The following is a 27,500-nucleotide window of genomic DNA, read 5'->3' on the forward strand; positions in this document are numbered from 1 at the left end:
TAAATCCTCTATGAAGTTATTGTATTTTTTTGTTTTAAAATTATTTCATTAAAACTACATTTATTTTAAAATGTTTTAAACTTGATTTTAATCTTATGTACCCATTTCTTTTCAGCTCAATAGTTTTAGGGTTTTACATTTTCTGTATTAATTTAAACTTTTCGATTACTGTTTTACATTTATATTAATTTAAATAAGTTTGTGTTATTTTTTTATTATAACTAACTAAACCAACATTTCTATTAAATGACTAATTTAACTTATTTCCATTTTTCAAGTGACCTTTTCTTTTTTTATGATTATTTTAATTTTATTTTATTTTTAACTATTTAAACTAAATAATTTTTTTAATGCATTGAACTTATTTTTATTTCAAGTAACCATTTCTTTTCAGCTCGATAGTTTATATTTCTGGCATTTTACTTTTTCTTTTTACATTTAGATTACTTTTACATGCACATAAAGTTTATTTTAGTTTTAGTTTTAAAGTATTACTAAGTAGTAATTAAATCAACATTTTATAAATTTCGATTTTTTTAAGCAACATTTTCTTGTCAGCCTAATTTGAATATATCTGCTTGATTTCTCTATATATTTGTTGATAAATCCTCACTGTATATCTCCAGTAATGCTGCTTCCTCCACTGAATGTCTCCTGACTGAAGAAAGCTGCTATATTTGCTCTGAATAAGCTGATTTTCCTCGAGCGAGGGCTGAATAATCCTTCATTCTCATCAGATCACTCAGCTTTCATATGCTGATTATGACCGCTCATTTGCATATGCAAATATCTCCAGCCAAACTCCGCAAACACAGCTACTGCTGAAGAGTTACAGTGATCAGCAGAGCTCGCGTCTGATTGGCCGGAATCACCAAGGCTGAAATTATATATGCGAGCGGCGCTGATCAATCATTGGCCGGCGGTGTCGTATCCATGGCGATGCATGTTCTCCAGAAATCCGCATCCTGCTTAGTGTTGTTGACCTTTTCAATAAAGTAAAGGGAAACAAGACGGAGCCGCGTCCTGAATGAGGGAATGAAAACTGAACACAACCGGCTCACACCAACACTAAACTACACAACACAACTACTCTGATCCAACACATGACCTGTAACCCTTCAGTCTGCATACGGCTACTCCAGCTCTGTGTGGACGGCACTGAACACTCAACACTTCATATTACCCAATGCACACCATGCTGTAAGTCAGTGTTTCTCAACCACGTTCCTGGAGGACCATCGGCTCTGCACATGTCCTTAACCAAACACACCTGATTCAGATCATCAGCTCAATAGCAGAGACTGACAGACCTGTAATGTGTGTGACAGACAGAGGAGACGTCCAAAACATGCAGTGCTGGTGCTCCTCCAGGAGCGTGGTTGAGAAACACTACTGTATGTGATCAGCCAAGTCAGTACAATAAACTGATGTGAATGGATGTACAGCACACATGATCGTGCTCAGCTGATCAGTGTTGATGATGTTTGTCATTCGGTGAACATGTTCACTCATTCATTTTCTTTTCAGCTGAGTCCCTTTATTCATCAGGGGTCACCACAGCGGAATAAACCACCAATTATTCCACTATATGTTTTACACAGCGGATACCCTTCCAGCTGCAACCCAGTACTGGGAAACACCCATACACACTTATTCTCACACACACACACACACACACACACACACACACACTGGCCAGTGTAGTTGTTCAGTTCCCCAATAGCGCATGTGTTTGGACTGTAACTGGAGCACCCGGAGGAAACCCACGCCAACATGCAAACTCCACACAGAAACACCAACTGACCCAGCCGAGACTCAAACCAGAGACCTGAGTGCTGTGAGGTCACAGTGCTAACCATTGAGCCACCGTGCCGCCACTGAACATATTCATATTTAGCAATAAAACGCAGCCTAAAATATTTGAGATATGAAAAGACACATATATTTTTTTCCTGGAAGCATGCAGTATATACAGGCCCTAAAGTGAGCTATATGGGTCAAACTGGTTTAAATGTTGTCATCTCTGAATAAATAACAGTGGTATATTTGTAAAACAATAAGATTATTGAATAAATGATGTGCATTTGATGCTTCATTCAGTTTAATTTCTTAACAGAAAGCAGTGCATTGTATATAAAAATGTTTGTGTACAAGAAGACGACACACAAATACTGAAGAACACAACACTGCACACTCAGAACCCACTGCACACATCAAGATAACAATAATAATAATGATCACAAAATGTTAAAATATTATTGGTCTACATGGAAAAGAATTAGCATATTGCCATATCACCCAGCCCTATTTATTACAGCACACACACACACACACACACACACACACACACACACACACACACACACACACACACACACACACACACACACACACACACACACACACACACACACACACCTGAAGCCTCATTCCTCAGCCCTGATCTGGAACAGGCTGATCTTAATCTGGCACACTATCTAGGGCAGATGAATGAAATAGGACACATCCAAGAACACCTTCTCAGATCCACACACACACACACACACACACACACACACACACACACACACACACACACACACACACACACACACAAACACACACACACACTAGACTGACCCTAACCTTACAGTGGTTAGTGATGCTGTGTGTGTGTGTGTGTGTGTGTGTGTGTGTGTGTGTGTGTGTGTGTGTGTGTGTGTCTGCAGAGGTTTCCAGAGTGCTGATAGTGGTCATGGTGAGACAATAGCAGCGGCCGCAGCGGTCAGCACATCCTAAATCCACTATTGAGCACAGATGATGCTGGAATGAGGGCAGTGAATGAGGAAAGAGCAGCGTATGCTCACTGTATGCTAACCCTCGACATTAGCATCACAATCCCTGCCGGACCCCTCCATCACACCAACACACACACACACACACACACACACACACTCCTGTCTCTGCGTGTGCGACTGACACTTGTATTTCAAATGTCCCCACAAGTATAGTAAAACCAGTAAATGTTGAGCATGTGTGTTGATTGTTTTGGTCTCCATGAGGAAATGTGTGTGTGTGTGCCTGTATGTGTGTGTGTGTGTGTGTGTGTGTGTATGTGTAGATCTGTATTTGTATGTGTGTGAGTCAGTGTATATGTGTGTCAGTGTGTGTGAGTCAGTGTGTTTTAATGTGTTAATGTGTGTGTGTGTGTCAGATGAACCCCTCATTGATCCTTATGAAGGCTCTGTGACTGCAGCAGTGTGTATTTGAGCAGTGTGTATTAAAGTGGTGTTCATTAAAGTCGTGTCCGCCTCCACCTGCGCGTCTCAGAGGCTCTCCGGGTTCCTCCCACTCAGCAGGCCTGAGAACAGTATAGAGACTCTCCGAAATAAAGACGGCTCATTGTGAGAGCGCTCAGACCCATCCGGCCTCCATTGTGCGGCTAACACACAAACCTGACACCCTACACACACGTGAAGGAGGACAGACAGATGGCATTGTGTGACTATGAAGAGACGCTTCATATAACACACACACACACACACCTCAGTGGAGCTGACGACACAGGAGAACTGAACTCAACAACACACACATATAACACACACCACACTCAACTCAACAGTTATTGCATTATTAGTACACTTCTTTATCTTGGGCTTGAATCTCTCCAGCTCCACATGTTTGACTCGGCACACAGCAGATACAGTCTTAAAGCAGATCCCTGTGGCACTCCACACTATAGACCACTTCAGTGCGGTGATGCCACTGACCCTCAACATTTCCTGCTCATAGTCAAACTATTGCATAACTGTAACAAGAGGCAATCCAATCATAATGTAATGTTAAAGCAGCTCTCATAACATCATTGATCAATATGAGGCTCTTTCTGGATTCTCGGAAGCTGTAGACATTACACATGTACAACAGGAAATGTGCTGCGGCCATTGCTATTGTTTACATCATCAAAATGGTCTACATCAGTGTTAGACTACACAAATAAACAATGTTGAGGATCAAACAGGTGGCACTTAAACCATCCTAAAGATGATCAATGAGTTACTGCTAATAATATATATATATATTAAGATCAATTAAAAGTAATGCTGATTTCTGAAAGTGCAACTAATGTTGAAAAACTGGATGAGTTATGCTAAAAAATACACATTGAATCCACACAGAAAACTTCTGATAACTTCTTAAATTTAATCATATTTGACAGTTTGATCATGTTTGTGAAGCAGAAATAAAGCTTAAAATCTGTAACTCCTCCAAGCAGTGCTCATCAGTCGGCCATATTGCAGAGCGGGATGTAAACAAAGCCCACTGAACCAATCAAAGCAGATCATTAGTGCTGAACATGATCCAGTATGGTCATGATTCGGGCTGCACTAATCTCTCAAGACATTCTAATCAGGACATTTAGAGGATTGTAGACTGTATAAAGTAATAACCACAGCCAAACTTTGCTATTTTTATAAAACAATCAGAATGATTGAGGGAGTTTAGTAGCTAAAACATCTTTAAGAATTAAGGTTTACAATGCAAATGCAATCTGATCCACTGGTTTGGTAAAGAATTTCAGAACAAGAATCTCCAGCAGGGTTTCTACAGGCATCATCAAGTCAGATTTAAGACATTTAAAGACCGTTATAAACTAAATTACAGACTTGCACAAAACACTGAGCATTTTTAAAAATGGCAAAGATAAAACATTGGGTTTTTTAAGGGTTTTGTTTAATGGATATGCTCCAGCTCCATTGTGTGAGTTAGTGACACACAAGAACAATAATGGTCGAGCAACCCGATCTGTTACCAGGGGAGACTGTGCTGTGCAGTTCAGACGCACAACTTTTGCACAATCAGTCTTCTCAGTTAGAGCCGGTCATTTTTCTATGGATTTAAGGGACGATACAAAATATTCAGCTTTTAAACACGAGTTAAAAGCAAATCAAGTTTGTAGTCACGTGTGATTCTTTCATCTAACATTTGAAGAAATTCTTATTACATGTTTTACAGGTTGCCTTTTAAAATCTGGCAAGGGGTGACAGATGAAAATTAGCCCTTGTGGCTAACTCTGGCTTATTTACAGTTTCACTGTTTATTAATGAGCATTGTCCTTGTTAAATAAAATGAATTAAAATTCAAGATAAACCGTGTTGGCAATACATTGTTAATAAACACATTTTGGTGAAACTTTCATTGAGCGGGCATGTTGGTGATTGGGTGCATGTTGGTGATTGGGTGCATGTTGGTGATTGGGTGCATGTTGGTGATTGGGTGCATGTTGGTGATTGGGTGCATGTTGGTGATTGGGTGCATGTTGGTGATTGGGTGCATGTTGGTGATTGGGTGCATGTTGGCGATTGGGTGCATGTTGGCGATTGGGTGCATGTTGGCGATTGGGTGCATGTTGGCGATTGGGTGCATGTTGGCGATTGGGTGCATGTTGGTGATTGGGTGCATGTTGGTGATTGGGTGCATGTTGGTGATTGGGTGCATGTTGGTGATTGGGTGCATGTTGGTGATTGGGTGCATGTTGGTGATTGGGTGCATGTTGGTGATTGGGTGCATGTTGGTGATTGGGTGCATGTTGGTGATTGGGTGCATGTTGGTGATTGGGTGCATGTTGGTGATTGGGTGCATGTTGGCGATTGGGTGCATGTTGGCGATTGGGTGCATGTTGGCGATTGGGTGCATGTTGGCGATTGGGTGCATGTTGGCGATTGGGTGCATGTTGGTGATTGGGTGCATGTTGGTGATTGGGTGCATGTTGGTGATTGGGTGCATGTTGGTGATTGGGTGCATGTTGGTGATTGGGTGCATGTTGGTGATTGGGTGCATGTTGGTGATTGGGTGCATGTTGGTGATTGGGTGCATGTTGGTGATTGGGTGCATGTTGGTGATTGGGTGCATGTTGGTGATTGGGTGCATGTTGGCGATTGGGTGCATGTTGGTGATTGGGTGCATGTTGGTGATTGGGTGTATGTTGGTGATTGGGTGCATGTTGGTGATTGGGTGCATGTTGGTGATTGGGTGCATGTTGGTGATTGGGTGCATGTTGGTGATTGGGTGCATGTTGGTGATTGGGTGCATGTTGGCCAGATTGCGCAGCTTTACATGGATATAGAAAAATTAAAAGCCGTTGATGAACACAATATTGCAGAGATTTTAAGACTGTTTACAGGGTACATGCCGGAATCCTAAAGATAATTTTAGTACGGTTTTAAGACTTTTTAAAGACTTTCTCTGAATATTTTAAGATTTCATCGACACTTCAGGTTTTAATCAGTATCAAACCTTTTACTTAATAAACATTCATTCATTCATTCATTTTCTTGTCGGCTTATTCCCTTTATTAATCCAGGGTGGCCACAGCGGAATGAACCGCCAACTTATCCAGCAAGTTTTTACGCAGTGGATGCCCTTCCAGCCGCAACTCTGGGAAAAAAAGTTAATAAACATTAGTAATTAAAAAAAAGAATAGAGCACAACCAGAGCTTGGGCGGATGCATCCCGGCCCGAACCAACCGTGTGGGTCGAGCACGCCATTGTTAATATCAGGAGGAAAATAAATATATTTACGCTTTTTTTTTTTTGGAGTCAAACACTTTGGACGACGCTTGAACAAAATTTAAGACCTGGTAAAAATGTGATTAGGATTTTTAAACACCTTTCAGGGCTTTAATTTTCTCATAATTGCTTGATCAATTTTAATTGTTTTAGAGAGCCCGCGGACACCCTGATTGAAGGACTACAATTTTGTTTCTTAAATTTCAGGACATTTTAAGTCTTTAAGACCCCTCTGACACCCTGTCAACAACACTCATGTTTACTGGAATCATTTCCCCTCAAACAGCTGAAACATTAGACTAATGTCTTCATTAATACTGCTCATCCGTGTGTTTAAGCACCTATTCAACTCACTGTGCACCCTTCCAGCTGATTAAGCCCTTCTCTATACGATTAAGCAGCTTCCACATGTTTCCTCTGTGGTCTGGACTGTATAAATATGTAAAGAGTGCATTCAGCTTTACATGAACAGCACAATCATGCTGTAGTCTGTCGTCTATAGATGCAGAGTGAGTGTGAGATGTGGATATTCCTCCTGATCTTCACTCATTCTCTGTGGGGTTTGTCCTCATTCACTGCTGCAGGTGAACTGAATTGAATAGTTTCTCCTTCACTGAACTCAAAAGCCTGAGAGCAACAAAAGCTCATTCAGAGTGTGAGAAAAGCAGATCAGCGCTGACGGACAGACTTCATCTTCACAGCAGAGCTCTACATGCTGACTGCAGAGGAGTGTGAGAGAATACAGAGTCAGCTGACGGCTCGGAGACTGATGTGTGTTATACTGAAGAGTAATGCCAACATCTGGAGCTCTCTGTGCTGAGCTGAGCCCTGCTGAAGTGCAGATGTTCACTCACTCAGACAGAATGCGGACATGAGGCGGCACGGTGGCTCAGTGGTTAGCACTGTGGACTCACAGCACTCAGGTCTCTGGTTTGAGTCTCGGCTGGGTCAGTTGGTGTTTCTGTGTGGAGTTTGCATGTTCTCCCCGTGTTGGTGTGGGTTTCCTTCGGGTGCTCCGGTTTCCCCCACAGTCCAAACACATGCGCTATAGGGGAACTGATCAACTACACTGGCACCAGTGTATGAGTGTGTATGGGTGTTTTCCAGTCCTGGGTTGCAGCTGGAAGGGCATTCGCTGTGTAAAACATATGCTGGAATAGTTAGTGGTTCATTCCACTGTGGTAACCCCTGATAAATAAGGGAAAGCTAAGCTGAAGGAAAATGAATGGGCACTCTCATAGACACACACAGAGAAATACAGCAGTCCATCTGTGGGAATGTAGCAGATAATCTCAGTATAGTGGAGTGTGATGCTATCAGACACTGAACTGCATCTTGTCTGCAATGCACTGATATTATATGCAATGCATTACAGTTTAAACTCATATATTAATGCCATTAGCTGAATGTTTCTGACTCACTTCACACTGCAGCAGGACGAGATAACAGAAAATGAGTGAGTTTAGAGAATTATGAATATGAATGGATCTAAAATAGACTTGTTATCATTTAATTAGATTTCTGAGGCCATTGGCAGATTGAGTTTTCTTTCAATTTTAAGCATGAAGTCACTTTTCCATCATCCTTTTCTTTCAAATGTTAAGAAAATGAGACAACATTTATTTAGTTATTAAGTTTGTAATGCAGTTCATCTGTATATGTGTTATTTATTTCAGCATGCCATCATAAATCTGCAGTTGTCTTTAAAATATGGCTGAATGATCTGCAAGCTACTTTAATCATCTGAAACACACATTCATGTCATTTCTATTGGAATATGCATGTTATTTATTTAAATATATTAATATTGATGATGTTGCAGATTCAATGCATCTCAAATATATTAAATTTAATATATTGAAAAACACATTACAGTTAAATAATCAAGCTTTTACATGTGCTTTAGTCAACACATCAAAACCAGTGTGCTGTAAATTAACCAAACAATTAAAAATAATACATTTCCACACTATTAATGTGATATTATTGCACAATACACTGTTTAAAAGTGTTTTAAATGCTTGAAAAATGTATTTTTATTTAATTAATACTGCATTAATTGCACACTACAGGTTAAGTGCACTTCTTTTCAACAGGGTCACGTTTATGATCAAGTCACATGATCACAGCAGCTTATGAATACAAGAAATCTACAAGAAGACAATCACACACATTCTGCTGATATTAAAAACATCACACACTTACTATACCCCAAACACAGCAACCATTGATCTACTTCTGATAGGCTAATCACCTGCAGTAAGCCCCGCCCACTGAAACAATCTCCCTAAAACACTGAGCGACGCCCCGCAGCTCCTTCAGACACCCACATGACCCGTCGCCGCCTCCGACAGCCAATCAGAGGCCAGCTGGATTTATGAATGATGAGCATGCACAGCGGCAGCTTATTGAAGATCTACAGCTCATTTATATGCTAATGACTCATGTTTATTCATCACCTTTGTCAAGCGCTTCGGCATATTATTGCAAACACATTCCGATCATACTTCATTCTGTCTGCTGAATGAACACACACACACACACACACACACACACACACACACACACACACACACACACACACTCGTCTGCTTGACTATATTAGCGAGCTCATCTCACACTTGTTTTGTTTTTCTCTCAGGCTGATGATGATATCCTCCAGCTCTACACACACCCTCAGAGGAACACTGGAGCTGAACAGAGACACGATTAACGAGTGTGTTTAAGCAGACGTGACATGTTAGATCCCCACACTACACAGATGATGACAGCATTAATGGGTGAAACAAGTGCACTCAAAAGACAACAGCATGCTACAGGCTCTGTATAGTCATAGTTCAGTAATATCACACAAGCGAGAGTGACGTTATCCTGAATATCAGCACACGTCAGTTATTCTACTCTAGAGTTCACACTGCGGGAGCTACTTTACATTTCACACACAATACTGATCATTTACAACAGATATAACTCAATAAAAACTCAATCATTTGTGTTTCTCAGAGCAACACTTAACTGAGTGCTCCTGAATGAATCAGTTCTGAATGAATCATTTGACTCAATTATTGAACCAAATGAATCATTCATTTTCCTTCAGCTTAGTCGCTTTATTTATCAGGGGTCGCCACAGAGGAATCAACCGCCAACTATTCCAGCATATGCTTATCACAGCGGATGCCTTTCCAGCTGCAACCCAGTGCTGGGAAACACCCATACACACTTTTCCCCACACACTCATACACTACGGCCAGTGTAGTTGATCAGTTCAGCGACACCACTGCGTCACCGTGCTGCTCTCAAATGAATCAATCATGCATATTTCTATTGTGGATGAATTATTTAAGTTTATTTGAGTTTAACCAACAAGTTCATATTAAGTGAATTCTGTTTAATTCTCAATATTGTGTGTTTTTCTGTTTCACCAATGAAAATAGTTTAAAAAAACCTGTTTCTTTCCTGAAAGAATCTGTTTCTGAATGAATCAATTGAGTCAATGATTCAGTGATTCTTAAACACTCACTAGCTGAATCACCTATACTGAATGAATCATTTAAAGTGATGCCTCAGTGAATCACTCATTAAGACTGCTCTTTGCACACCTACTGGTGGTTTTAGTGTCTTGTTTATTAATCCTGCAGTTTTTCCAGCTGCTTACACACAACACCTTTACCTGTCACAGGATTTCTGAAAACTCTCACTCAAAATACAAAACTAGACAGCAGATCTCCAAAACCAGAAGCGGTTTCTCAACAAACTCTCAAAACACCACACACAATGCTCTACTGAAACACACACAAATCTACCAGGAAGCCAGTTGCTTTCAAACAAACACACACACACACACACACACACACACACGCACACACACTGCTCAAATGTGGAAACACTCAAGTCTGAACTGACCACTAACCGATCTGTGTTACTGTAGTATAGGCGTGTGAATATGTGAATGAACAGGTTTCTGTAATGAACTGTAGATATCAGCTTAAAGAGCTTTAGATCATCAGTGTTGGCATGCTGTGTACAAACATCCACTATTATTAGAGAAGTGTCTGCCATTTGATGTGGATGCTTGATTCTGACGTGTGTTTCTGGCATTCTGAATGCAGTGTTGGATTCTGATGGAGATGTGAGGCGTTCTGCATGTGCAGTGTTGAGAACAGTGTGTGTGGAGTTTTGATAAGAGATGACACTGTTTTGAAAAAGACACACTGCTCATTCCTGAACGCAGAACAATCGCCACAAATAACCCAGCGTAAACTCACCAGAGAAGATCAGCTCGTGCTGTTCTGCACAGATGAGAAGAACCTGCAAACACACACACACACACACACACACACACACACACACGCGGTCATTAAAACACAGCTCTGATCATCTGCTGTTGTACAGTTGAATGAATACACACTCAGATTCAGATGAACACAGATGAGAAACACTCGACACACTGATAATGATGATGATTTCTCCTCTTATTTGCTCTTTATTTCTATCTCCAGTGGCAGAATTCTGCTCTAGTGTTCAGCTTAAACTCACTCAGCTTTCAAACAGACAATAACACGATATAACACAACCATAAACACAATACATATCTGAATATTAGACAACAAAACAAGACAGAAACACTGAGGAGAGACCATACACACACTGAGGAAATGTGCAGATATTGCCCACAAGATCAAATAATAACACAACACAACACCACACACACACACACACACACACACACACACACACACACACACACACACACACACACACACACACACAAATAAACAAACTAACTCAAACTCAAACAAACACACACACACACACACATAAACTAAAACACACACAAATGGACTCAATCTTACACACACACACACACACACACCCACACAAACTCAAACACACATACACAAACCCAAACACACACATACACTCAAACACACACACACACACACACACACACACACACACACACACACACACAAATAAACAAACTAACTCAAACTCAAACAAATACACACACACACACACATAAACTAAAACACACACAAATGGACTCAATCTTACACACACACACACACACCCACACAAACTCAAACACACATACACAAACCCAAACACACACATATACTCAAACACACACACACACACACACACACACACACACACACACACACTCAAACTCAAACATACAAACAAATAAACAAACTAACTCAAACACACACAAACAAATACACACACCCACACACCCACACAAACCCAAACACACACAAACACCTACATAAACTCAAATACACAGGCACAAACACACACAAATAGACTTAATCTTACACACAAACACACACACACATACCCATACAAACAAATACACACACACCCACACACACACACACCCACACAAACCCAAACACACACAAACACCTACATAAACTCAAATACACAGGCACAAACACAAACACACACAAATACACTTAATCTTACACACAAACACACACACACATACCCATACAAACAAATACACACAAACTCAAACGCACACACAAACCCAAACGCACACACTCCACCACAGCAGCACAGTTTAAACATCTAGATGCAATATTTATGAATGCTCTCATGTATCCAGCAATGATCCTCCAGCAAACACACACACACACACACACACACACACACACACACACACACACACACACATAAACACATCTACACATCCAGAGATTAGTGGATCTACAGCTCAGTGTGTGTGTGTGTGTGTGTGCGGTCAGACCTGGCGAGTGTGTATCAGCAGCTCCAGCGGTCAGCATGTGTGTGTAGCCTGTGCGTGTGTGTGCAGCTCCAGAAGCGCAGTGAAAGTGTCCAGCAGCATCAGCTCTGACTGACCCCAGATCAGCACACACTCCGCCCCACACAGCGGGAGCGGCCCGGCCCATTGTCACACACTCAATGGGGTTAAACATTTCCTGCTCTCTCAGCCCTCACCGTCTGTGTGTGTGTGTGTGTGTGTGTGTGTGGTTATTCATTACCCAGAGCGCCAGATTTACTCTCAGAACGCAACAAGTGTCAGTTCTGCAGCATCACGAGCTCAAACACTGCAGGAACTACAGCCAAACACACCTGAATACCGCAGTGTGACAGTGTTTAAGTGTGTGTGTGTGTGTGTGTATAGTGATTTACGCAGTGTAGACAGGGTCAAAGCTGCTGTACAGAGATGAAGAGGCGGAGGATGAAGCCAGACGAGTGTATTTGTGTCGGTTCAGTATGATGCTGGATGGTTCTGCTGAGATGAATGAGTGGAGTTGAATATGAAGGTCAGTGTTGAGGGATGAGCAGCCGCTCTGCTTTAGTTAAACGACACCGCAGGTGAATCTGCAGAACTGCAGTACAAGCATGAGGGAAATCACTCAACATGCAAATCATCAACCACAATACATATTCACACACTGCTTTCAACATTCAGATTAGGATTTGGGTCAAACTGCATTTATATTGGACTAGAGTAACACACACACACACACACACACACACACACACACACACACACACACACACACACACACACACAGCTGCAGTGATGTTTGTACTGTACAGACTGTACAAATTATTCATCAGGGGTCGCCACAGCGGAATGAACCACAAACTATTCCAGCATATGTTTTACACAGCGGATGCCCTTCCAGCTGTAACGCAGTACTGGGAAACACCCATACATACTCATTCTCACACACACACACGCACACACACACACACACACACACACACTCATACACTACAGCCAGTGTAGTTGATCAGTTCCCCTATAGCGCATGTGTTTGGACTGTGGGGGAAACCGGAGCACCCGGAGGAAACCCACACCAACACGGGGAGAACATGCAAACTCCATACAGAAACACCAACTGACCTAGCCGAGACTCAAACCAGAGACCTGAGAGCTGTGAGACCACAGCTCTACCCACCGCACCACCTCACAGACTGTATCCCCCCTCTCCTCCACCCTCGCTGTACACACTCTGCACTTCTGCATCTTCACAGTATTTATCAGCCCTTTCCTTCATGGAGAGATGTCCCCACAAGGTCAACATTTACTGGTTTGGCTATAGTTGTGGGGACATTTGGTACTTACAACATGAGGAAAACAAGTTACACACACACACACACACACACACACACACACACATTTCCCACTCCAGCTGTTGTGTCTCCTGTATGAAGGAGCAGATGTGTGTGTGTGTGTGTGTGTGTCCTGCTGATGGGAAAGTGTTTATTGGTGTCATTAGGAGAGTGTGTGTGTGTGTGTGATGTGTGTGTGTGTGTGTGTGATAGGTCTGTGCTGCTAAACAATGGAGGCTGATCTCTCTTTCAGAGCTCCTCTATTCTCTGTGTGAGCGCCGCTATAAAGCCCATTCACTGACGAAACACAAGCCAGAGCTTCTGCAGCGCTGCACACACAATCACCACACACACACACACACCAACCTGCACTACTGCACACACACACACACACACAAATCTGCACTACTGCACACACAATCACCACACACACACACACACACACACACACACACACACACACACAAACCTGCACTACTGCACACACAATCACCACACACACACACACACAAACCTGCACTACTGCACTGACATACAACACACACCTAAATTACACTTACTACACACACGCGCTTTACACAAACATCTAACTCACACTAACTAAATACACACACACACACACACTTCAAACCTAAATTACACTTTATACACACAAATATTTAACACAAACATATAACTACACATAAACACACACACAAACACACACACAAGTACCTCACAACAACTACACTTTTACACACTTCAAACCTAAGTCACTTCAACTACACACACACACGCACAAACACAAACGCAAACACATGTGCATGCACATGTGTTTGTGTGTGTGTGTGTGTGTTTGAGTGAGCGTATGATTGAGCATGTGTGTGTGTGTGTGTGTGAGAGAGAGGGTAATTGTGTGTGTGTGTGTGTATGTTTGAGCGAGTGTATAATTGTGTATGAGTGTGTGTGTATTAGTGTGTTTGTGTGTGTGTGTTTGTGTGTGTATGATTGTGCATGTGTGTGTTTGTTCTAGTTAGTGTATAATTGTGCATGTGTGTGAGTAATTTTGTGTGTGTGTGTGTGAGAGAGAGAGTAAGTGTCTGATTGTGCATGTGTGTGTGTGTTTGATTCAGTGTATAATTGTGTAAAAGTGTGTGTGTTTGTATGATTGTGTATGGGTGTGTGCATGATAGTTTATGATTGTGTATGTGTGTGTGTGTGTGTATATATAACTGTGTGTGTGTGTGTGTGTGTGTGTGTGTCACCATATCTCCCAGTATGAATGCAGCTGCTCTCTGATTGGCTGTTAGGATGCACAGGATTCTGGTTCCTCTCGAGTGTGTGTGTGTGTGAAGTGTGTGTGAAGAGCCCTACAGAGGGGCCCAAACCCGTACAGCAGCGCAGAACACAGTTTCTCTGAGCACAACCGTTTACAAACACACAAACAACACTAATGAACATTACAACAACAACAACAACAACAACAACAACAACAACAACAAACACTGACATGTGTGGTGAAGAGGACACGGGATTAATCAAAACTAACAACATAACACAACCCTGCCCTGCTATACACAACACTTTACATGCATAATGTACGCAAGACGTCAAGATAATGAGAATGAGAGTAAAATAAACGATATAATGATGAGAAATCCTGCTGAAATGTGAAGATAGACTGTTTAAAACTGTGATTTCCCTCATGTTTCCTCTTCTCAGATAAGCAGCGCTGTGTGACGGCTGTATTAGTGGTGGTGACCCGCCTGATGAACCCGTCTCTGCTCATCTGTGTCATCACACTGAGAATGTGGGCTAATTTAACAGGGAATTGGAGACTGTGAATCAATATGAAATGATTTTATCTGCGTGTTTTACGATCCGCGTGAGAGTATTGAGAGTGTGTGTGTGTGTGTGTGTGTGTGGAGGTAATGAACACGAGACGCCTCAGTATTAAAGCACACACTGATAAATGAAACTCCGTCCTGTGGGATTGAACTCTGCAGCCCAGCACACAAAACCAGGACAATGGGGCCCGTCCTGGAGGATATTTACAAGATTTACAGGCCAAATCTCATGGACAACACACACACACGGAAGAAAGGCTCAGACTGGTTACCATGGGGCCAAATGTGAGGCTTTAAATGAGAAAGACACACAGAGACAGACGAGCGTGTCGGATCTGATGCACACAGATTCAATGACTCAAAGAGACAGACATGGAGACACGGCGGCCAATAAAACTCTCACATACTGAGAAATGTGCACACATAACACACCACAACTGAACACAGGAAACACTAAAATAGCCTACACAAAATCTAAGAGTGTATCAACGATTAAACAGACAACAGAAGAATTCAAATGAAAAATAAAGTAGTTAAACATTCAGGAATCAGAGGTCATAATTAGACACGTGTGTGTGTGTGTGTGTGTGTGTGTGTGTGTGTGTGTGTGTGTGTGTGTGCTAATGAACACAGATGCTGAGGTGAACTTCAAAAGCAGATGCAGATCACAGGACAGCTTCAGGAGACTTTCATCTGCAGATCTTCAAACACGCCGGAGGAGCACAGATCTCTGCCAGATCATCAATATTCAGAAACATCCTAAAAACACCTGGAGCACCTCATCTAAAAACACCTGGAACATCATAATAATCATACAGCAACACCATAAAAACACCTGAGACTGCACACCACCTCTAAACACTCAAACAATTCAACATTAACAACACAGCAGCACCCTAAAACAAGCAGAACACCCCAACAACTGCACAATAACAACAACAACAACCACCAAACAGCAACACCCTGAAAACACACAAATACTTAAAAAACACACACAGAAACAGCTCAAAACATGCAGAAAAGCTTTAAACTGCACAGCAACACTAGAAATGTGCAGAATGCCTTAACAAGCAGAACCACACAACAACACCACCCTCGTAAACACACCCTGAACTCATAAACACCTAAAACCCTCAATAACCACACAACCACATCCTAAAACACCCCCTCAAAAACACCTCAACAACCACTTCCTAAAACACCACAAACACCTCAACAATCTCAACACCCACACAACTTCCTAAAACACCCAGAAATCCAGAAGACCCCAACAATCACAAATTAACACTGTAAAGCACACCGAACACCAAAACAACAGAACCCTCAACAACCACATCCTAAACACACCTCAAAAATCTCAACACCTACACCAAAACAAGTCAAAAACACCCTTAACTCATAAACAAGGTAACCGCTCAATAACCACATCCAAAAAACACCCGCCCCCCAAAAAACAACACCTGAAACACCTCAACAATAGCAGCATTAAAGCATCCAGAATGCCTCAACACCCACACAGAATCAAGCAAAAACACCCAGAATACAAACATCCACACAACAACCTCCGAAAAACACCTTGAACACCTTTACAACAGATTCCCTAAACAACCACATCCCAAAAACACCTCAAAAATCTCAACAACTACATCGAAACAAGTCAAAAACACCCAGAACACGTCAACAACCACACAACAACTTCCTAAAACACCCCGAACTCGTAAACAACGGAACCGCTGAACAACCACATCCTAAACACACTCATAAAAACATCCAGAACACCTCAACAACACAACAAACACACCGCAAAACACCCCCAAAGCTCAACAACTACAAAGCAACTACCTCCCCAAAACACACTGAACAACACCGAAACAACTGAACATCTCAACAACCACATCCTTAAAGCACCCCAAAACACCCAGAACATCTCATCACATCCTAAACACCAGAACTCCTCAACAGTCACACTCTAAAAACACCTGAAACCGCATACCAACCACACAGCAACACCCTAAAGCAGGGCTATTCAATTGGCAGCCCGCAGACCGAATCCGGCCCCTGAGGCACTTTGTTCCGGCCCTCCAAACAGTGTGACCAAGACATCAAAAATAAATTTAGTTCAGTCGACAAACGGCCGCTATAGTAATGAAGTGGCATGTGTCTGTTCAATAACAGCGCGAGCTGCAGTTAAAGGCTGCTCAGAGCGCGAGTCGTCATAAGCGAGTGGTGCACGCAGCCGAAAATGTCTGTAGAAATTAAAGGCTATTTGAACAGTGCAGTGATATCGTTAACAGGGATGCAACGGTTAGCCGATTTCACTATTAACTGCGCTTTAATTCGTCACAGTTTATTAATCGTAAAGTCTTCTCTAAGCCGCATTTCTGTTGCACAGAACGAAACGAAACTGCTGCAAAATGCCAAGTTGTCTGTGCGCTAGTTTAAAGTTTGAAGTACACCGAGGCTAATACACACGCACACAGGATTATCTGCAGCAGCCGTTCCCATATCACGTCCTTTATCACGTCTTTTCCGCTTGCAGGTTTGTTATTTCTAATGTAAGAATATATGACAATATGCAGACGCCAGCGGAGCGACACACTTGCGTCTCTCAGGGCGCACGCAGTAGAAAACATCTGACGGTGAGAGTTGTGCGTGCCTTTCAGTGCAATGTCAACAAAAGATATGTTAGACGAGTTATTATTAAAATGATTATGCATGCATGAATGCAGATGACAATGCACTGATATTATGTAGTTTCAAAATACAATATATGAACATTTTAATGTAGAAAAAGCCAATGTGGCTGTCTTAAGGAGTAAAAATATACAGCACATGGGCTCTTATATGCCGTTGTGTCATCACTCATATAGCAAGTCATATCTCTGTGGCCCTTCGTTTGGGATGCTTTTCATGAACCGGCCCCCATGATGAACTAATTGAATAGCCCTGCATTAAAACAACCAAGAACCCCTCAACAATCACACCCTAAAAACATGTCACCACCAACCGCACAGCAGCACCCTCACCCTCACCCTCACCCCAGCTGAAACCCTGAGTAAAGTGCAGTGAAGTGTTCTGCTTGTGGTTGTACAGCATGTCTCCATCCCTCATCTGCAGTATCGGGCCTCAGATCTGACTGATGTCAGTGTTTTACAGGCGCTGCTGCTGCTGCTGCTGCGGGCGGGTCAGGAATGAGTTTATAATTTTTCCATTTGTCCTCAGTAAATCGGCCCATTCTCTGTGTGTGATCGATCTTCTATAGTCCAGAGGTAAAAGCTTCACGCTATCGACCGGACACCATTAGGCCTGAAGCGCTGGGCTTTATGGATCTGGACACGGTCAAACGCTCTGTGAATGTGGAGCAGGTCACAGATCAGTGTGAATAACAGAGGACGTGTGACTGTGTGTGTGTGTGTGTGTGTGTGTGTGACATATGACTGAACGCATCGACAGCACCAGCTCACAATTTAATGAAGGACAACAGCAGAAACGCACTCAATAACAGACGTGCATCACTGACTGTGAAGAGCTTCAGCCTGCTCATCTCATCACTCGCTCTGTCTACATGCAGACATGTCAATCAGACTGATGCACAACAACACTGGAACACTGCAGAAATCACCGGCTGATCACTCTTCATCAGTATTATGGGCAGTGTGCACACATATTCATGCATATTTTCACATGTGCACATATGGGCTGTTTTATGCAGTAAACCTAAACACAGGCAGTGTGTGTATCTGCTGTCAGAGACTCCGGTATGTTCACTGATGAGGGAGGGTTATTTTCAGTCAATGTGTCTGACGCCATTAACACATCACTCACTGAGGGTCATCAACTGAAGCATCTTACATCACATCAGCTGCTGTAATTAAACACAGAACACTTCTGATTTACCAGGATTACTCTGATTAATTCAGACTGGGGCTGCTTCACAAGTGCGAGAGCTTTTAACCAGGCAATTAAGTGAGTGGGTGAGTCATCTGAGCTGATTCAGCGAGGGAGAGAGTCATCTGATCTGATTCAGTGAGGGAGGGAGTCATCTGAGCTGATTCAGTGAGGGAGGGAGTCATCTGAGCTGATTCAGCGAGGGAGAGAGTCATCTGATCTGATTCAGTGAGGGAGGGAGTCATCTGAGCTGATTCAGTGAGGGAGGGAGTCATCTGAGCTGATTCAGTGAGGGAGGGAGTCATCTGAGCTGATTCAGTGAGGGAGGGAGTCATCTGAGCTGATTCAGTGTGGGAGGGAGTCATTTGATCTGATTCAGTGAGGGAGGGAGTCATCTGAGCTGATTCAGCGAGGGAGAGAGTCATCTGATCTGATTCAGTGAGGGAGGGAGTCATCTGAGCTGATTCAGTGAGGGAGGGAGTCATCTGAGCTGATTCAGCGAGGGAGAGAGTCATCTGATCTGATTCAGTGAGGGAGGGAGTCATCTGAGCTGATTCAGTGAGGGAGGGAGTCATCTGAGCTGATTCAGTGAGGGAGGGAGTCATCTGAGCTGATTCAGTGAGGGAGGGAGTCATCTGAGCTGATTCAGTGTGGGAGGGAGTCATTTGATCTGATTCAGTGAGGGAGGGAGTCATCTGATCTGATTCAGTGAGGGAGGGAGTCATCTGAGCTGATTCAGTGAGGGAGGGAGTCATCTGAGCTGATTCAGTGAGGGAGGGAGTCATCTGAGCTGATTCAGTGAGGGAGGGAGTCATCTGAGCTGATTCAGTGAGGGAGGGAGTCATCTGAGCTGATTCAGTGGGGGAGGGAGTCATCTGAGCTGATTCAGTGAGGGAGGGAGTCATCTGAGCTGATTCAGTGAGGGAGGGAGTCATCTGAGCTGATTCAGTGGGGGAGGGAGTCATCTGAGCTGATTCAGTGTGGGAGGGAGTCATCTGAGCTAATTCAGTGTGGGAGGGAGTCATCTGATCTGATTTAGTGAGGGAGGGAGTCATCTGAGCTGATTCAGTGAGGGAGGGAGTCATCTGAGATGATTCAGTGAGGGAGGGAGTCATCTGAGCTGATTCAGTGAGGGAGGGAGTCATCTGAGCTGATTCAGTGGGGGAGGGAGTCATCTGAGATGATTCAGTGAGGGAGGGAGTCATCTGATCTGATTCAATGAGGGAGGGAGTCATCTGATCTGATTCAGTGAGGGAGGGAGTCATCTGAGCTGATTCAGTGAGGGAGGGAGTCATCCGAGCTGATTCAGTGAGGGAGGGAGTCATCTGAGCTGATTCAGTGAGGGAGGGAGTCATCTGAGCTGATTCAGTGAGGGAGGGAGTCATCTGAGCTGATTCAGTAAAGGAGGGAGTCATCCGAGCTGATTCAGTGAGGGAGGGAGTCATCCGAGCTGATTCAGTGAGGGAGGGAGTCATCTGAGCTGATTCAGTGAGGGAGGGAGTCATCCGAGCTGATTCAGTGAGGGAGGGAGTCATCTGAGCTGATTCAGTGAGGGAGGGAGTCATCTGAGCTGATTCAGTGAGGGAGGGAGTCATCTGAGCTGATTCAGTAAAGGAGGGAGTCATCCGAGCTGATTCAGTGAGGGAGGGAGTCATCTGATCTGATTTTGGAGGTCATCGGAGCATATTCAGTGAGTCAACTGAACTGATTCATTGAATGAGTGAGTCGCCAAAGCTACTTTAGTAAAAAAGTGAGTCATCTGAGCTGTTTCAATGAGTGGGTGAGTCATCTGAACTGATTCAGTGAGTTACCTGAGCTGATTCAGTGAGCAAGTGAGTCTTCTGAGCTGATTCAAAGAGTGGGTGAATCATCTAAGCTGATTCAGTGAGTTAACTGAGCTGATTCAGTTAGCAAGTGAGTCATCTGAGCAGATTCAAAGAGTGGGTGAGTCATCTGAGCTGATTCAGTGATTAAAGGTTTCATTTCAGCTGATTAATTGAGAAAGGAAGTCATCTGAGCATATTCAGTGAGTCATCTGGGCTGATTCTGTGAGCAAGTGTGTCATCTGAGCCGATTCAGTGAGTCACCTGAGCTGTTTCAATGAGTGAGTCATCTGAGCCAAATCAGTGATAGAAGGATTCATTTGAGCTGATTAATTGAGAAAGGGAGTCATCTGAGCATATTCAGTGAGTCATCTGAGCTGGTTCAGTGAGTCACCTGTGCTGATTCAGTGAATAAGTGAGTCATCTGAGCTGATTCATTAGGTGAGGGAAACTGAACTGGATCAACAAACAATCTAAATTAATAAAGTGAGTCATCTGATTTGATTCACACCATGGTTCAGTTCTGGCTCTTTTGAGTCATTTGATCAGATCAAATCATTTTACAGAAGATCAAATCACCCCCCCACACACACACACACTAGAAAGGTTCCTACACAGTGTATATTCAATAAATAGTAAGCATTTCACAGTCTCCTGGTTAACCGAGCATCAGTGCCTCAGTCTCCATGAGAAACACTCTAGTCAAACACACAGAATCATGGGGAAAGCTGAAGTGCACTGGTCCAGGCAGCAGTACGAGCCACGTCTCCTTCACTGATTAATGATCAGATTTGCTGGATTAACACACACCAATCAGACTGAGCTGAAGAGCACTGACACACAACTAACCAGTTAGATAAACGAACATGAGTCTGGCAAACACACACACACACACACACACACACTGTCAGGCTGAAGGGTTGTTGACTCCGCTGTCGGTCTCTGAGTGGATGATGGGTAATTTGGGCTGTTGTGTGTCCGTCAGCTGTCAGGCGCTGTTAGTCCAGTGTTTAAACACAGTCTGAAGGTCAGCACACAACACACTAATAAGAGCACTATCTAGGGGACACAAACATTACACCACACACCTCAAATCAGACACTGAAAGCGGAGAGTAAGTCACTCATTAAATCACACTTCAACATTTAATAAATTCCTCAACACAACATGGCTCTGTAAATAATAATGAGTGCTGTTATGAATAACCGGGACTCATCACTAGGCCCAGACAGAATCTGTGCGTGCAGAATTCTGCAGATATTCAGCTCATCATTAATTCTGTTTATTTACTGGAGTAAATGTGTGTACATCTATATTTATTCAGCTTTAAATTACAGCAATATTATTGACTAATATGAAAATGCATCTGATTTATGTAGAATGCAGTGTGTACAGTGATATGTTCTGTCTTTAAGTAGAGGTGTTATATGAGAGACTGGCTTTGTTTATCAAATAAAGTGAATCTAATTGGATTTGCTTTTTAAACATTAAACAAAAGTTAAAATGATATTATATTTTATTTCACATATTAAGGTTTTAGTTATGATACTCCCGAAATAATTCACAAATCCACACATTTTTATCACAATTCTCCACAGAAAGAGCAAAAAAACAAAAATACAAAACCAGGCAGAAACAAACAGGCTGATTATGTTAAGCTATCTTAGTTGTAAAGATGAAACGGTGTTGTTTCACTCATGCTGAAGTGTGTAGTGGTGTCTGTGTTGTTAACTGCACTAATAAAAGTGTATGTTTGTGTGTGTGTGTGTGTGTGTGTGTGTGTGTGTGTGTGTGTGTGTGTGTGTGTGTGTGTGTGTGTGTGTGTGGAGGGTCTGCTCAGCTGGAGCTCCAGGAATGTTTCTGCTCATCCGTCATGGCTGTAAAACCTCAACAGCTTCTTTCATTGCTCTTCACACCAAGAGCCAAGAATCAGCGCTTTCCTTTCACGCTTAACAGCAGCCAATCAGAACAGGCCCAGCACAAAGTCCAGAGTCTCCACTAATAACAGCAGCCAATCAGAATGAGCCCGGCTTAAAGTCCAAAGGCACCAATCAGAACGGGCCCAGTACAAAGCCTGGAGGCTCCACCAATCAGAGCGCACAGGAACCACTGAAGGGGCCATCCAGCATCAGTGTCTCAGCGCTGTGTTGTTCTCCATCTGCTTATATATATGTGTGTGTGTGTGTGTGTGTGTGTGTTTAGCGCAGTGCTATCCTCATCAGTATATTGAGCAGTAGTGGTCAGATGTGACAGTAGTGAGTGATTCACACACAGGGGCAGGAGGTCAATCATGAGGCGTTTCTTTAATTGGATCATTAACACACTGTAATGACTGATGATGAGATGAACGCCTTAAACCTCTTAATTACAGCCGTTTAACAAGTGCACGAGTTAACAAGCTCCTGCACAGTCAGTCTGTGTGTGTGTGTCAATCCCACATCTAACGTCTCTCTGATGAACTCTGCAGTAAAGTAAATATTGAGATCATGAGAGCTGATCCTGTTGATGACAGTACAGCGTTCTCCTGCAGTTACTGGAGTTCATTAACACTGTCGGTTATACACTGTGATGAAGCTCATCAGACTGCAGCAGACTGAGGCGGTGAGTCAGCTCATCACAGCAGAACACACTCCTGTGTGCTTTATTCAAATAATAGGATGTGATACAGTTCAGTAATATCACACACACAAGAGTGCCGTTATTCTGAATATCAGCACATGTGGAGTAAATCTGTGTGTTTCAGTTGCTTCCTGAATGAATCTGCTTCTGAATGATTCAGTGATTCGTTCATATACAGAGTCACTTGCTGTAGTTTCTAAAAGAATCAAATGAATCATTTGCATGAACAGTTCAGTGAATCACTGATTTAGGCAGGGGATGGTGGAGTTCCCTCACAGCACTCAGGTCTCTGGTTTGAGCCCCAGCTGGGTCAGTTGGTGTTTCTGTGTGGAGTTTGCATGTTCTCCCCGTGTTGGTGTGGGTTTCCTCCGGGTGCTCCAGTTTCCCCCACAGTCCAAACACATGCGCTATAGGGGAACTGATCAACTACACTGGCAGTAGTGTAAATGAGTGTGTGTGGGTGTTTCCCAGTACTGGGTTGCAGCTGGAAGAGCATCCACTGTGTAAAGCATGTGCTGGAATAGTTGGTGGTTCATTTCACTGTGGCAAAAACACACTTACACTCTCCCTCTCTCTCACATACACACATTGAACACATACAGACATATGTGCACACACAGAAACACACACTCTCTCTCTCAGACACTCTCTCTCTCTCTCTCTCACACACACACACACACACACACACACACACACACACACACACACACACACACACACACACACACACACACACACACTCTCTCTCTCTCTCTCAGCGTGTCAGCAGTGAAGGTCGTGACTCTCTCCATCATTTCCTCTGTTGTTCAGACACAAACGAGAACCGTAAACGAGTGTGCTGTAAAACACTGACACACACACACACACACACACTGCTGATTGTGATGGTAATGCTGCTGGTGAAGCGTCTCTTCAGCTCTGTTGTTCAGTCTGGAGATCAGAGGAGCATAAATCTGAACAGCAGTGTGTGTCTCAGCTCACACACACATCACACACACTCCTCCTCATGTACACTGATGAACACACACACTTCCACATTTACACTTCACACACACACACAGACACTACCAGGCCTTGAGAAGCAAACTGACTGAAGATGTGACGTCTCGTCTTCTGAACAATTACCTGTGAAATGTGTGTGTGTGTGTGTTTATCGTTGTCTGTCTGTGTGTTTAAAAGTGTGTGTGTGTGTGTGTGTTTATCAGTGTCTGCATGTGTGTGTTTGTGCATTTGTATCAGTGTCTGTTTGTGTGTGTGTTTATTAGTGATGTGTGTGTGTGCACGTGTGTGATTCAGTATCTTTGAGCATGTGTCTGCAAGCATGTGTCTGTGTGCATGTGTGTGTGTGTTATCAGTGTCCTGCAGCAGTGTGTTCTCTCAGCAGTTCTGTCTTCAGGCTCTGCTCTGCTAATGGGATTTTTCTGCTGTGGAGAATCAGCTGCAGCTCACTTTCACACACACACACACACACACACACACACGGATAAACCGGACACACAGCAGACGATGAGTGTGTGTGTGTGTAAGAGCTGGGTTGGGTTGGTTGGTTAGGTGTGTGTGTGAAACACAGCTCCTCTTCTCTCTCCTCCACACAGCTCAGTTAACAGCTCAACAATACAGCAGCTCTCTGCTTTCTGCAGCTCTACAGGCCTGTGGAGACTCCCACAGCAGATGTACAGCACACACACACACACACACACACACACACATCTGTATAGTCTGAGGATATCTTCATCTACTGACACACATGACTCTGATCCCTGTTTGTCAGAAACACACACACACACACACTGTCAGCAGAGTAGCAGTAGAGTAGTGTGCGATACTCTGAGTGTGTGTGAGTGTGAGTGTGTGTGTGTGTGTGTGTGTGTGTGTGAATAATGCAGAGACACCCGCGCCACACACTGACCCCAGCAGACGGACAGACCTAAACACCGGATTTAAGAGTTCACTGGCCCCAGCAGAGGATCCTGATCCTGATCTGACTGATCATTTCTGCAGCGTCACACACATATGCGCACACACACACACACACACACACACACACAGAAATTAGAGAACAGCAGTCTGATCATGCTGATCCTGATACTGGCTCTTCTTCAGTCAGTCAGTCAGTGTGTGTGTGTGTGTGTGTGTGTGTGTGTGTGTGTGTGTGTGTGTGTGTGTGTGTGTGTGTGTGTGTCTGTGTCAGAGCTGTATTCACTGCTGATGGATTAAATGTGAGGTCAAACAGATCAGCGTGAGGTCAGAAACACATCAGTCTGAGGAAGATCTGCAAGACCCTGGAGAACTGACTGAGCTATTAGAAGAAGACCTGCAGTCAGAGCGCGCACACACACACACACACACACACACACACACACACACACACACACACACACACACTTAAACACGCACACACACAAACAAACAAACAAACAAACACACACACACACACACACAAACACAGACTCAAAATACAGACTCAAAAGGTACACACACACACACACACACACACACACACATACACACACACACACACACTCAGATACACGCTTACAAGCAAACACACTTAGAAACACAGACACATATACTCTCTCACACACACACACACTCACAGGTGCACACACGTATTCACACAAACTCGCAAGTGCACACACAACTTGGATAAACACTCTTACACACACAGATACACATTCACACACACACACACACACACACACACACTCACTCACCCTCATACACTTACACACATAGACAGTCACAGGCACACACACACACACACACACACACACACACACACACACACACACACACGTGCAAACATATACACACACACTCAGATACACAGTCACAGGCACACACACTTAAATACACACACACACACACACACACACACACTTACACACACAGATACACAGTCACAGGCACACACACTTAAATACACACACACACACCCACACACACTCGCAGGTGTGCAAACACATATACACTCACACACACTTGGACACACTCTCACACACACTCACCCTCATACACTCACACACATAGACAATCACAGGTGCACACACTCACTCTGATATATATATATATATATATATATATAATGATATAACAAGCGTGCACACACGCACACACACACACACACACACACACACACACACACACACACACACACACACACACACACACACACACACACACACACACACACACACACACACACACACACACACACACACACACACTCTTAAGTGAATCATTCTTCAGTCTATTGTAGATTAGTTGCAGTTCCCTCCAGACAGGTTGTCATGGAGACCGTTAATAGGCCCTAATTAACAGTCAGGAGTTATGCTAATATAGTGATAATAAACAGCAGTCTGACCAGTGAACTTCACTGCTCTTATTAACACGATCTGACTGTGAAGTTTTACATCATAAACAGAGCAGCACTATTACACAATCAGCTCCTGCACGTCTATTAACACTGTAATCAACAAACAAACACCACTGTTTCCCCATCGTTATGCTAATCAATCAGCAGATCACCGATCACTCTCCTGAACATGTGCAATAATCAGAACACAGAGGAGTATAGTGTGTGTGTGTGTTCTTCAGGATCTGCATTAATAGATGAAGCACTGATCTGAGAGCAGCACTGCAGCAGTGGGCGGAGTCTGAGTGAGTGGGCGGAGTCTGAGTGTCTGACCCAGGATCAGTGCGT

At 43.3% G+C, this 27,500-nt stretch overlaps 1 protein-coding gene across 36 annotated transcripts in view; it reads right to left on the minus strand.

The window, feature by feature from the left end:
• The window catches only part of nrcamb (neuronal cell adhesion molecule b), a 67,152-nt gene that overhangs the window by 33,097 nt on the left and 6,555 nt on the right, over nt 1-27,500 (minus strand). For 17 of the 36 annotated variants that reach the window (XM_073942424.1, XM_073942421.1, XM_073942399.1 and 14 more), the window contains exon 2: nt 10,815-10,857. The exons of 6 other annotated variants lie outside the window; for them this stretch is intronic. The gene's annotated coding sequence lies outside the window, so the exon portion shown is untranslated. Of the gene's footprint in view, nt 1-10,814; nt 10,858-12,301; nt 12,393-27,500 lie in introns of those variants that run through there. 13 more of the 36 variants (XM_073942422.1, XM_073942400.1, XM_073942414.1 and 10 more) reach the window with 1 other exon arrangement.

Source organism: Danio rerio, chromosome 25 (genome assembly GCF_049306965.1).
Source record: "Danio rerio strain Tuebingen ecotype United States chromosome 25, GRCz12tu, whole genome shotgun sequence".
NCBI classification, from domain to species: domain Eukaryota; kingdom Metazoa; phylum Chordata; class Actinopteri; order Cypriniformes; family Danionidae; genus Danio; species Danio rerio.